Genomic DNA, 14390 nt, shown 5'->3' on the forward strand with positions numbered 1-14390 from the left:
ACACACAGCAGACAAAAACCTGTTTAGGGATCTGAGCTATCTATCCTTCCCTACTAAGCTCCCCAGACATATCCAAGCTGCCAAGACCCACATCCGGGACATGGCACAGTCCCCAGACTCCCTGGCCTTTGCTCTCTGGAGTCTGATTAAGTGGTGGCAGAGGTGGGAGAAATAGGTCTTAACCCCTGAATCCTCAGAAGAGGGAGGCCGGGATTCCAGGGCCTGGCAGATGATTAATAGACCTGGCATATTAGATTCAACACATCAGGGCAACATTAAATGTGATTTATGACTTGGTTTTAATCAAGATTTTACTGAATTATTATTCAATGCAGAGCGCAGACCCGGACCCATATTCCTAAGTGTGCCAGGCGTCCTGTGCTTAGAGCTGGGTGAATATCTTCTGCCCAGGGGTGATGTCCATGCTCTCCCAGCGTGGTGCCAGAGGCAGCTTCTTGCTCTGCCTGCCCCCCACCCCTCCCTCTCCCTGCCAGGGAGGGTCAACCTTGGAAGAACAGCACAGGCAGAGAAGCTTGCCTCTGTCACTTCGTTCTCCTTAACCTTTTCAAACCCAAGGTCAAACCACAGATTGATGTGGTTTGCAAAATGAAGCAGTGAACTCCATGAAGTGAAGGTATAAATGACTTCATGGAGGCTTTCCATTCTAAAAGAGAATAAAAGAGTTAGACAGTGTTTTAACTCAGGGGGATGACCTTTCCAGGGGTGGCATTTCAGCCCATTGGGGAGAAGCTTGAGGGGCTTGTCCACAGGCAGACATCAAGAGACAGCCATGAGTTTTGGAGGTGGGAGAGGAAATGACATGGCAGTCTTGAGGCCCCCCTTGACCCATGGTGCTTGGGACTGCGGCCTCCACGCTGGCCAGCTGTGATGGTCATACTGAGGGTACTGATGTCTGCGGGGATGATGGGTGTGAGGGCAGGGAGGAGGACAAGGAAATATGTGGGAACTTTCTCCCCACCCCCACGAGGCTGCCCTCTGACCTACACGTGGGAACATTGGGCTTAAACTACATTTATTGAATTTTGAACTGCATTGGGCCAAGAAAATTACTCGTTAATATATAAAGCACTGCATTTCCCATAATGTGAATGCCAGTGAAAAATGGATTCGTGCTTGCTTCTCTCATAGAGAGAAGCTTGCCTTTAAAGTACTAACGTAAATGTGTCCTTAGGGAGAGAAGGAACGGCAAATTAGATAGAAGCTTGCAGTATGATATGGCAGCCAGGATAGCTCACGCTCAGCTCTGCACCTGCAGACACGCAGAGCTGAAGCAGGAGCTTGGCAGAGTAGCAGGGGCAACTGGGGCAGCGAGTCTCGATCTCCAGGAAGTCGGGCCCCCAGCCCTCCTTCCTGGACACCTGCTGGGGGTGAGAGAGCTTGCTGCTGTGGGTCACGTGAGGGAGGTTGTCCAATGTGGAGGGAAGGGCATGGTCACGGAGGTATAGATATGGGTTTGAATCCCTCCTGCTCATCTCTGGGCAAGTTACTTACCCTCTCTGAGCCTTAGTTTCCTCAGTGGTGTATGGATGGGGACAAAATACTTGCCATGTGGAGTTCATGTGGGACTTCACTGAGGTACTGCATACAAAGTATCTGGCATCTAACAATGTTCATTCCCTTTACCTTTAACATTAAATGACAAATTTAACAAAATATGGTAGCACTCTCCAAACAGAAGACCATTTGGAGAGTGCTACCATTCCTTTAACAAAATATGCTCATTTATCCCACATTTGTTGAGTTCTTGTCATGCACAACACGGCCCTTGACCCCAAGGAGCATAGGATGTTCTGGTAGGTGCAACAGTAGTGACATTCAGGGGAGATTATAGAAATACAGAGGAGGTGGAATTAAGCCAATGTGAGGACGTGGGGGAAGTCTGAGAAAGGTGCCAGGAGGACGAGGAGACACCTAAGCAGGAGTAGCTAAGGGAAGGGGCGTTCTGGGCAGAGGGGTGGGCAGGAGGCAAGGTGAGGTGGTAGGAATCGGTGTGGTGTGTTTAGGGCTTCAGTGTGGCCAGAGCATGAGGTGGAGTCAGGGGCAGAAGCAGCTGAGGCCAGCCAGGCCATCAGCCATCAGGCCACGGAAGGTCCATACCAAGCAGGTGGACTTTTCTTTGAGTGGTGAAAGGGAGCTGTTGAAGGTGACCGTGGATCTGGCAGCGTGTGGAGGCTGGCCTGGGGAGGCTGGGGCAGAATGGCTGGTTGGGAGGCTCTTGCTGAGGCCAATGAAGGTGACAGTCACTGAAAGTCAGAAATGGAGTGTTGGAGCTGGGGTGGGGTGGAGGGCAGAGACGAGAGACATGTTTTAGGAAGGAAAATGGGAAGAAAACAGGCCTGAGGAAGGCATCAAAATGGTCTTCAGTTTGGAGAGTGCTACCAACAGACAGAGAATTCAGGAAGAGGAACGTTTGGTGAAGAAATCACTGAGCTAGGTTTCAGACTTGTTGAGTCTGATGGACCTACAGGACTGCTAGCGGGAGATGACCAGTGAGCGCGGGGCCACAGAGAGCAGGATGGCAGATATGCCCTGGCTCTCTGCTAGATGTTCTGGGGCTTCAAGAGCAAGGAAGGCATAGCCTCTGCCCTTGAGGAATTCACGGTCCTGCCAGGAGGCCTCGTTGTCATGAGAACACAGCTCAAAGGGCGATTGACTATGTGTGGTTGGGTCAGAGAAGGTTCAGAGAGCAGGACAGTTTTGAGCTGGACCCTAAAGGATGAGTAGAAATGTACCAGGTGGGGAGCTGAGGTTGGCATGGGGGTTGGGGCTCCCTCACTGGTGAGAAAGGTACATAAAGACATAGAGGAGCTGAAACACTGGGTATGATGAAGGTTGCGTGGCCTCTTCCAGCTGGACTGGGGTCTGCCCTGGTAGCCAGGGGAGCAGGAGATGAGAGAGGAAAGGAGGTCTAGAGTCAGACTGTGAGGGCGTTCGCAAAGCAGGCTCAGGTTCCTCTGGCATGATCCCAGAGGAAGTGGGATCTAACAGTTTTAGGAATGGCAGACCTGGGTTTTGGACAGATTTCTCTGGCATCAGTGTGGTGCCTAGACTGGAGAGAAGAGATACCGAGGCTGAAAACATGGAAACCAGCCTGGAGACAACTGTAGTGGTCCAGGTAGGAGAATGCAAGGGCGAACGCAAGAGCCACTTCAGAGGGAGAATATGCAGTGACAACCATTACGCTGGGGGCAGGGGAATGGGGGTGGGCGGGGAAGAGGCAGGGATGCCTGCAAGATCTCTAGCCGGGATGATGGTGTGGTATGATCAACTGTGAAAAGGAATTGTGACAAGAGTAAAATGTGGACAGGTGGGCGTACAGAGAATGAGTTCAGACTTGGAAAGGTTGCGTTTGAGTTGTCTACGGAGATATCAAATAAGCAGCTGGTATGTGGATCTAGAGCTCAGGAGAGAGGTTCAGATTTAAGAGTCACCAGTGTAAATGTGATAGTTGTATCCTTGGGAATGGATTCGATCATTCAAAGAAAATGTGCAGAGTGAAAAGAAAAGAAGACAGAAGATGAAGCAGGGAGAACACCAGCATGGAAAAGGCTGGTGGAGGAGAACATTTGTAGAAAGAGCAGAGTCACAGTGATGAAGGACTCAAAAGAGACTCAGCCTAAAGTAAAGTCCTAAACACTCAGAGAGAAAAACATGCCTCCTTTAGGCTCCTCGGTATTCCCAGTCCCCCTTGAACACAGGATGTATCTCTGTGCTATGTAATTGTTTACTCACTTCCTCATTAGTGCATCAGTGATGTGTCCTGCGTCACTGTTGGCTGAACACTTGGCACAGGGCTGGCACTAGGTGGGGACTCAATGAACGCTTGCCAAATCATTGAGTAAGAGGTCAGTGCTACCAAATGTTGCAGAAAATCAGGTAAAATGAAGAAATGGAGGTAACTAGATGGCACTAGAAACTTGAGCGGTTTCTGTGTGATGGTGGTGGGATGGCTGGACCACTGGGGTGGGGTTGTGGGTAGAAGAGAGAAGCCAGTCTGTACTGTCAAGAACAGGAAGCTCACAGCTAATTCGCATCTGAATTAGACAACAAAGAGAGAAGAGCAATAAATATACTGCAATTAGTAAAACAGAGGGACTGTCTTATGAGTCATGACAAGATTGAAGTTAATACATTGGTCTGAATAATAAACTCACTCATGTCCTTCCCCTCCCGTCGCTGTACTTGTTGTATCCCAGCTTGTCATTTTGTTATTTCGGGTCCTTGACAGAACCAGTGATCATGTCAGTCTGTACTTGTTGCAATATTAATAATTTGTGCTGTATGTTGACATGTGTTGATTGGTAGAGCTGTTTAGTTGGGGAGGGATGATATCTGAGAGGAAGGGGGTATCTTATTATCTGGGTCCCTTTTGGGTACTTGAATCTCTCTTGAATCTTCTAACATTTACCACCATTGGCTTAGCCAACAATGAGTCAGGCCTGTCATCTGCTCTTCCAAACCAGCACCTAGAGTACACCACTGGGGCCTATGTCACAGACCATATTTGTGCCTGAGAATCTTAAGGGCCTCTAGATTTTGAGAGTTACACTGAGGTACAAGTTAAGATGGGATATAAGGACAGAAGGGTCTGGAGTACAGGTGGGGAATATAGTAGTGATGGCTTTTAATATAAGTGGTGGTCCTGGAAGAAATTATTTTTCTGGCAGGATTAGCCCTAGTGCTTAAGCTCCACTCAATCCTCTTGAATTGGTATATTTTAGCAGACAGATATCATAGTGAGGATTGTCCAACTCTCCCAGACAAGTACAGACTCTATCTCAGCATCTAGTAAACCCCAAACACAGGATTTCTTCATAAAACTTCTTTCTCAGCTGCCAAATGCGTTTTCCTCCTCTTTCCATTAAACATCTGGTTTCTGTTCTTGTCAGTGTGGTAACACAAACATGCACACACACATGTTAATCATTAGCAGACCTCAAAGATGCCCCCGGCCCTTATCTTGAATTACACTGTTCCCTTGATGAAGAAACACAAAAGAGAAACATGATCCTGTGCATGCTTCTAGCTGAACTGTTGTTCCTAAGAAATGGAACATCTCAGACCCTCTCCTGGGGATCAGACGCTCCAGGTTGGAAAGAGAACCCAGTAAACTGGCAGTGACCTCCCATCCATGGGGAAAGGCCAGTTGGGTGGGCAGAGAAGATGGTCAAGTCCCAAAGGTCTAAAAAGCTTTGGAAATGAGATTTGGGTGACTCCTACCCCTTGTCTGATTCTGCCCATTCAACCCCACTGGGTGGCCATAGTGACGTTGGAAGGATAAGGCTGAAGCATTGTACCTTTGATTCTTGCTTCCCTTTTATGTGTGAGCAGCTAACAGCCTGAGGAAGTACACTCTTTAATGTACAATCTACCCGGAAAGATCAATGGCAGCTTAACATGCATTTCTGTCTAATATTCACTTTGGCAGGTCTTTGTCGTAAAAATGCTGGTTTTAATGAAGTGCATTAAAATGAGAAGATTCATGGCTAGCCTGTGTGCTTTTATCACTGTTGGCTCCCCTTGGGCTGTCAGAGCACAAGCCACTCTGTGGGAAGCAGACAGAAGGATGTCATTTTAGGAATCACAAACACAAAAATTCCCCGTTTCTGGAAAGATCCATGTTACATGCATATATTTTAATTTAATTCACTTTAGTTCCATCACATGATGTCTTTCCAAAGATATGTCTTTGGGAGAAAGTTGAGCTATGAGCCAGGAAGTTGCGGGTGATGGGGAGAAGAGTCCTACTATGGGCTATACTGTGTCTCCACAAAACTCATATGTTGAAGTCCTAACCCCCCAGAACTTCAGAATGTGACCATGTTTAGAGATAAGATCTTTAAAGAGGTGATTAAGTTAAAATAAGACTGATATACACCCACTAATCCAATCTGACTAGTGCCCTTATAAGAAGAGGAGGATTAGGGCACACAGAGACATCAGAGGCATATGTGGCAGAGAAAAGACCATGTGAAGCAACAGCAAGAGGATGGCTATCTACAAGCCAGGAGAGAGACCTCAGAGGAAACGAACCCTGCTGGCACTTTGATTTTGGGTGTCCAGCCTCTACACCATGAGAAAATAGATTTCTGCTGTTTAATCTGTGGTATTTTGTTATGGCAGCCCTAGCAAACTAATGTGAGACCCAAAGCTTGAGACTGGAGCAGTGGGTTATGAACTCATTCTTTGGAAGAAGAAAGGCATGATGAGAGGGCAACCCGCAGCCATGTATTCCCTGGAATGAGGTTGATGGGAACATCTGGAAACTTCTGGAAAACAGAGAATGAAGGTGTTGATAGTAGTGGCAGTCTCTGTCTTTGAATGCCTGGGAGGCTACCACTGGTAAGAAAGAATACACTTAGAACATGCGGCATAAGGGGACTGCGCTTACAGCAGCAGGTAAGGAGTTTCATAGATAGGTAGGTAGACAGGTGTTCAACTAATATTTATTGAATGCTGCAGAATGAACTGAGGGGGGCACAGCATGGTTGTTAGAAGCACAGACACTGGGACCTCAGGTCCACCACACACCAGCTATGTGACCCCTCCGTGCTTCAATGTTTCCATCCGTGAAGTGAGAATAACAGCAGTTCCTACCTCATGGGCTGCTGTGAGGACGAAACTAGTTAATATTTTTTACGTGCTTAGAGCGATGCCAGACACATGGAGAGTGTTCTGTCTTTGTTAAGTAAGTGAGTGGTTTGGGCTCAGTGTGAGGAGGTCCATGCAACAGCCACTCCTGTAATAACAGAACAGGATGCTCTGGGGTGGTGAGCTGTTTATCTCCAAGTCATCTGCTGGCTCGGTGTCCCCTGATCCCTCCCCTTCTGTTCTCTGGCGCTGCTTTCCTTTAAGCTCTCACTGACTCATCTAGACTCTCCCCAACCTCTTCTATCAAATCTCCTCGCTCCTAACATCTTCTCCCCCCATTTCCCTTCCACCATTCTGTCAAAGCAAAATTTTTAAAAATCATGGCACATTTCTACCTATATCTGCATATCTCCATTACCTAAGGGCTTGGGGAGGAGGTGCGGGGATGCTGGTGAATTGGTTAAGGAACTGCAGGAAATGATATTCAAGTGCTGAGGATATGCTAGCTTTTCAGGGGTGAGAGGGATAAAATCAAGCTCTTTGGCACAAAAACGGTCTTTTACAATCTGGTCCTTTGTATACTTCTCTGACTTTATTTCCTATTATTTCCTATTACTCAAAAGTTTATGCTAAACCAATGCAGAATACTAGCAGTATTAGGAATACGTGGCTCTGGGTTGATGCTACTGTACCTTGACATACGCTCTGCCCTGTGTACACTCTTGTGCCCTGGAATACCATTTTCCTTCTTCTTCTTCTTTTTTTTTTAAAATCTGGTGAATTTATATTCATCATCCCAAGTCCAGGTGACATCCTTCAGGAAAGTGCCCCTGATTACTGTCCAAATAGAATTCAGAGCTCCCAAATCATCCTGCTCTTATCTTGGATAAGAAAAGAAAACTTGTTTCTTTCCAGTGCACTTACTATCAATAAATAAATATCAGAAGGAGAATTCAAGAAGTAATTAGGAATTTGAAATCATCTAAGGACTAAATCTGGCATTTCTTCCAGTGTAGCTGGCTGCCCCTCAAAACTTCAACAGTCCTATAATAAAATGGTATTTTAAGAAGCAAGCTAGCTCTGCAGTCAAAGCCGGGGGCGGGAGGGCATTCGAGTCAATGGAGTAAAGAGTAAAGCTCTGTGTTGGTAAAAGAGAGCTGGACAGGAAGACCCCATACAGCCCAAATGGGAGAATCAAAGGAATGTCATGTTGGTTGTCATCCCAAAGGCCATAAATCCATCGACACACCTATGCATGGTCGCCTGCAGTCCTGTTCTCACTCCACTCCATCTTTGGACATCTGACACAACAGGCGAGAATCCTTGGTGACCATATAACTATCTTCCAGATCTTAGAAGCAAGCTAGCACATGCCATGATCATGGGACAGGGAGATCTCAGGAAAACCGGTCTCTATGAGCATCAGTTTGTAAAACCACCCAGAGGACTAAATAGATGATGAATGACAAAAAAGTGCTTTTCTTTTTTTTTGCATCTTTCTTGGAGTATAATTGCTTTACAATGTTGTATTAGTTTCTGCTATACAACAAAGTGAATCAGCTATATGTATACATATATCACCATATCCCCTCCCTCTTTTTTTTGAATTTTATTTTATTCTTTTAAAAATGGCAGGTTATTAGTTATATATTTTATACGTATTAGTGTATATATGTCAACCCCAATCTCCCAATTTATCCCACGACCACCCACCCCGTTTCCCCCCTTGGTGTCCATACATTTTTCCTCTACATCCGTGTCTCTATTTCTGCCTTGCAAACCGGTTCATCTGTACCATTTTTCTAGATTCCACATATATGCATTAATATACGATATTTGTTTTTCTCTTTCTGACTTACTTCACTCTGTATGACAGTCTCTAGGTCCATCGATATCTCAGCAAATGACCCAATTTTGTTCCTTTTTATAGCTGAGTAATATTCCATTGTATATATGTACCACATTTTCTTTACCCATTCCTCTGTCTGTAGGTGGGCATTTAGGTTGCTTCCATGACCTGGCTATTGTAAATAGTGCTGCAATGAACATTGGGGTGCATGTGTCTTTTTGAATCATGGTTTTCTCTAGGTATATGCCCAATAGTGGGATTTCTGGGTCGTATGGTAGTTCTATTTTTAGTTTTTTAAGGAACCTCCATACTGTTCTCCATAGTGGCTCTATCAATTTACATTCCCACCCACAGTGCAAGAGGGTTCCCTTTTCTCCACACCCTCTCCAGCATTTATTGTTTATAGATTTTTTGATGATGGCCATTCTGACCACTGTGAGGTGATACCTCATTGTAGTTTTGATTTGCATTTCTCTAATGATTAGTAATGTTGAGCATCCTTTCATGTGTTTGTTGGTAATCTGTATATCTTCTTTGGAAGAAAATGTTTATTTAGATCTTCTACCCATTTTTGGATTGGGTTGTTTCTTTTTTTGACATTGAGCTGCATGAGCTGCTCATATATTTTGGCAATTAATCCTTTGTCAGTTGCTTCATTTGCAAATATTTTCTCCCATTCTAATGGTTGTCTTTTTGTCTTGTTTATTGTTTCCTTTGCTGTGCAAAAGCTTTTAAGTTTCATTAGGTCCCATTTGTTTATTTTTGTTTTTATTTCCATTTCTAGGAGGTAAGTCAAAAAGGATCTTGCTGTGATGTATGTCAAAGAGTGTTCTGCCTGTGTGTTCCTCTAATGGTTTTATAGTGTCTGCTCTTACATTTAGGTCTTTAATCCATTTTGAGTTTATTTTTGTGTGTGGTGTTAGGGAGTGTTCTAATTTCATTCTGTTACATGTAGCTGTCCAGATTTCCCAGCATCACTTATTGAAGAGGCTGTCTTTTCTCCATTGTATACTCTTGCCTCCTTTTTCAAAGATAAGGTGACCATATGTGTGTGGGTTTATCTCTGGGCTTTCTATCCTATTCCATTGATCTATATTTCTGTTTTTGTGCCAGTAACCATACTGTTGTGATTCCTGTAGCTTTGTAGTATAGTCTGAAGTCAGGGAGCCTGATTCCTCCAGCTCCATTTTTCTTTCTCAAGATTGCTTTGGCTATTCAGGGTCTTTTGTGTTTCCATACAAATTGTGAAATTTTTTGTTCTAGTTCTGTGAAAAATGCCATTGGTAGTTTGATAGGGATGGCACTGAACCTGTAGATTGCTTTGGGTCTAATAGTTATTTTCACAATATTGATTCTTCCAATCCAAGAACATGGTATATCTAGCCATCTGTTTGTATCCTCTTTAATTTCTTTCATCAGCGTCTTATAGTTTTCTGCATACAGGACTTTTGTTTTCTTAGGTAGGTTTATTCCTAGGTATTTTATTCTTTTTGTTGCAATGGTAAATGGAAGTGTTTCCTTAATTTCTCTTTCAGATTTTTCATCATTAGTGTATAGGAATGCAAGAGATTTCTGTGCATTAATTTTGTATCCTGCTACTTTACCAAATTCATTGATTAGCTCCAGTAGTTTTCCGTTAGAAGCTTTAGGGTTCTCTATGTATAGTATCATGTCATCTGCAGACATTGACAGTTCTACTTCTTCTTTTCCAATTTGGATTCCTTTTATTTCTTTTTCTTCTCTGATTGCTGTGGCTAAAACTTCCAAAACTATGTTGAATAATAGTGGTGAGAGGGGGCATCCTTGTCTTGTTCCTGATTTTAGAGGAAATGGTTTCCGTTTTTCACCACTGAGAATGATGTTGGCTGTGGGTTTGTCATATACGGCCTTCATTATGTTGAAGTAAGTTACCTCTGTGCCTCTTACTGGAGATTTTTTATCATAAATGGGTGTTGAATTTTGTCAAAAGCTTTTTTTTCATCTGTTGAGATGATCATATGATTTTTATTCATCAATTTGTTAATATGGTGTATCACATTGATTGATTTGCATGTATTGAAGAATCCTTGCATCCCTGGGATAAATCCCACTTGATCATGAAGTATGATCCTTTTAATGTGTTGTTGGATTCTGTTTGCTAGTATTTTGTTCAGGATTTTTGCATCCATATTCATCAGTGATATTGGTCTGTATTTTTCTTTTTTTGTTGTATCTCTGTCTGGTTTTGGTATCAGGGTGATGGTGGCCTCGTAGAATGAGTTTGGGAGTGTTCCTTTCTCTGCATGTTTTTGTAAGAGTTTGAGAAGGATGGGTGTTAGCTCTTCTCTAAATGTTTGATAGAATTCTCCTGTGAAGCTATCTGGTCCTGGACTTCTGTTTGTTGGAAGATGTTTAGTCCCAGTATCAGTTTCATTACTTGGGATTGGTCTGTTCATATTTTCTATTTCTTCCTGGTTCAGTCTTGAAAGGTTATACCTTTCTAAGAATTGGTCCATTGCTTCCAGGTTGTCCATTTTATTGGCATAGAGTTGCTTGTAGTAGTCTCTTATGATGCTTTGTATTTTTGTGGTGTCCGTTGTAACTTCCCCTGTTTGATTTCTAATTTTATTGATTTGAGTCCTCTTCCTCTTTTTCTTGATGAGTCTGGCTAAAGGTTTATAAATTTTGTTTATCTTCTCAAAGAACCAGATTTTACTTTTCTTGATCTTTGCTATTGTTTTCTTTGTTTCTATTTCATTTATTTCTGCCCTGATCTTTATAATTTCTTTCCTTCTACTAACTTTGGGGTTTTTTTGTTCTTCTTTCTCTAGTTCCTTTAGGTGTAAGGTTAGATTGTTTATTTGAGATTTTTCTTGCTTCTTGAAGTAGGATTGTATTGCTATAAACTTTCCTCTTAGAACTGCTTTTGCTGCATCCCATAGGTTTTGGATCGTTGTGTTTTCATTGCCATTTGTCTCTAGGCATTTTACAAAATTTCTTCAGTGATCTCTTAGTTATTTGGTAACGTATTGTTTAGCCTCCATGTGTTTGTGTTTTTTACGTTTTTTCCGTATAATTGATTTCTAATCTCATAGCATTGCTGTCAGAAAAGATGCTTGATATGATTTCAATTTTCTTAAATTTATTGAGGCTTGATTTGTGACCCAAGATGTGATCCGTCCTGGAGAATGTCCCGTGTGCACTTGAGAAAAAGTGTAATCTGCTGTTTTTGGAGGGGATGTCCTATAAATATCAATTAAATCTATCTGGTCTATTGTGTCTTTTTTTTTTTTTTTTTTTTTTTTTTTTTGCGTTACGCGGGCCTCTCACTGTTGTGGCCTCTCCCATTGTGGAGCACAGGCTCCGGACGTGCAGGCTCAGTGGCCATGGCTCATGGGCCCAGCCGCTCCGCGGCATGTGGGATCTTCCCAGAACGGGGCACGAACCCGTGTCCCCTGCATCGGCAGGTGGACTCTCAACCACTGCGCCACCAGGGAAGCCCTATTGTGTCATTTAAAGCTTGTGTTTCCTCATTAATTTTCTGTCTGGATGATCTGTTTACTGGTGTAAGTGAGGAGTTAAATTCCCCTACTATTATTATGTTACTGTTGAGTTCCTCTTTTATAGCTGTTAGCAGTTGCCTTATGTATTGAGGTGCTCCTATGTTGGGTGCATATATATTCATAATTGTTATATATTATTCTTGGATTGATCTCTTGATCATTACATAGTGTCCTTCCTTGTCTCTTGTAACATTCTTTATTTTAAAGTATTTTATCTGATATGAATATTGCTACTCCAGCTTTCTTTTGATTTCCATTTGCATGGAATATTTTTTTCCATCCCCTCACTTTCAGTCTGTATGTGTCCCTAGGTCTGAAGTGGGTCTCTTGTAGATAGCATATGTATGGGTCTTGTTTTTGTATCCATTCAGCAAGCCTGTGTCTTTTGGTTGGAGCATTTAATCCATTCACATTTAAGGTAATTATCGATATGTATGTTCCTACTACCATTTTCTTAATTTTAGGGGGTTTGATTTTGTAGGTATTTTTCTTCTCTTGTGTTTCCCACTTAGAGAAGTTCCTTTAGCATTTGCTGTAGAGCTGGTTTGGTGGTGCTGAATTCTCTTAGCTTTTGCTTGTCTGTAAAGCTTTTGATTTCTCCGTCAAATCTGAATGAAATCCTTGTTGGGTGGAGTAATCTTGGTTGTTGGTTTTTCCCATCCATCACTTTAAATATACCATGCCATTCCCTTCTGGCTTATAGAGTTTCTGCTGAAATCAGCTGTTAACCTTTTGTGAGTTCCCTTGCGTGTTATTTGTCCTTTTTCCCTTGTTGCTTTCAAAACTTTTTCTTTGTCTTTAATTTTTGTCAATTTGATTACTAGGTGTCTCAGCTTGTTTCTTCTTGGGTTTATTTTGCCTGGGACTCTCTGCACTTCCTGGACTTGGGTGGCTATTTCCTTTCCCATGTTAGGGAAGTTTTCAACTATAATCTCTTCAAATATTTTCTCAGGTCCTTTCTCTCTCTTCTCCTTCTGGACCCCCTATAATGTGAATGTTGTTGTATTTAATGTTGTCCCAGAGGTCTCTTAGGCTGTCTTCATTTCTTTTCATTCTTTTTTCTTTATTCTGTTTCATGGCAGTGAATTCCACCATTCTGTCTTCCAGGTCACTTATCTGTTCTTTTGCCTCAGTTATTCTGCTATTTATTCCTTCTAGTGTATTTTTCATTTCAGTTATTGTATTGTTCATCTCTGTTTGTTTGTTCTTTAATTCTTCTAGGTGTTTGTTCTTTAATTCTTCTAGGTCATTGTTGAACATTTCTTGCATCTTCTCGATCTTTGCCTCCATTCTTTTTCCAAGGTCCTGGATCATCTTCACTATCATTATTCTGAATTCTTTTTCTGGAAGGTTGCCTATCTCCACTTCATTTCGTTGTTTTTTTGGGTTTTTATCTTGTTTCTTTATCTGGTACATAGTCCTTTGCCTTTTCATTTTGTTTATCTTTCTGTGAATGTGGTTTTCGTTCCACAGGCTGCAGAATTGTAGTTCTTCTTGCTTCTGCTGTCTGCCCTCTGGTAGATGAGGCTGTCTAAGAGGCTTGTGCAAGCTTCCTCATGGCAGGGACTGGTGGTGCCTAGAGTTGGGTGTTGCTCTGGTGGGCAGAGCTCAGTAAAACTTTAATCTGCTTGTCTGCTGATGGCTAGGGCTGGGTTCCCTCACTGTTGGTTGTTTAGCCTGAGGTAACCTAGCACTGGAGACTACAGGCTCTTTGATGGGGCTAATGGCTGACTCTGGGAAGGCTCATGCCAAGGACTATTTCCCAGAACTTCTGCTGCCAGTGTCCTTGTCCTCATGGTGAGACACAGCCACCCCCTGCCTCTGCAGGAGACCCTCCAACACTAGCAGGTAGGTCTGGTTCAGTCTCCTCTGGGGTCACTGCTTCTTCCCCTGGGTCCTGATGCATACTACTTTGTGTGTGCCTTCCAAGAGTAGTGTCTCTGTTTCTCCCAGTCCTTTCGAAGTCCTGCAATCAAATAGCCTTCAAAGTCTGATTCTCTGGGAATTCCTCCTCCCGTTGCTGGACCCCCAGATTGGGAAGCCTGACATGGGGCTCAGAACCTTCACTCCAATGGAGGGACTTCTGTGGTATAAGTGTTCTCCAGTTTGTGAGTCACCCACCTGGCAGTTAATGGGATTTGACTTTTTTGTGATTGCACCCATCCTACCATCTCACTGTGGCTTCTCCTTTGTCTTTGGGGTATCTTTTTTGGTGAGTTCCAGGGTCTTCCTGTCAATGGTTGTTTAGCAGTTGGTTGTGATTCCGATGTTCTTGCAACAGGGAGTGAGCTCACCTCCTCAAAAATGCTTTTCTAACTCAGATCACTGTACAGATTTGGTTTTGCTTTGGGCAGAATTGCTTGATAGTTGGCTTGGGTGTTCCTCAC

This window comes from Phocoena phocoena, chromosome 1 (assembly GCF_963924675.1).
Source record: "Phocoena phocoena chromosome 1, mPhoPho1.1, whole genome shotgun sequence".
In the NCBI taxonomy this organism is placed as follows: Eukaryota; Metazoa; Chordata; class Mammalia; order Artiodactyla; family Phocoenidae; genus Phocoena; species Phocoena phocoena.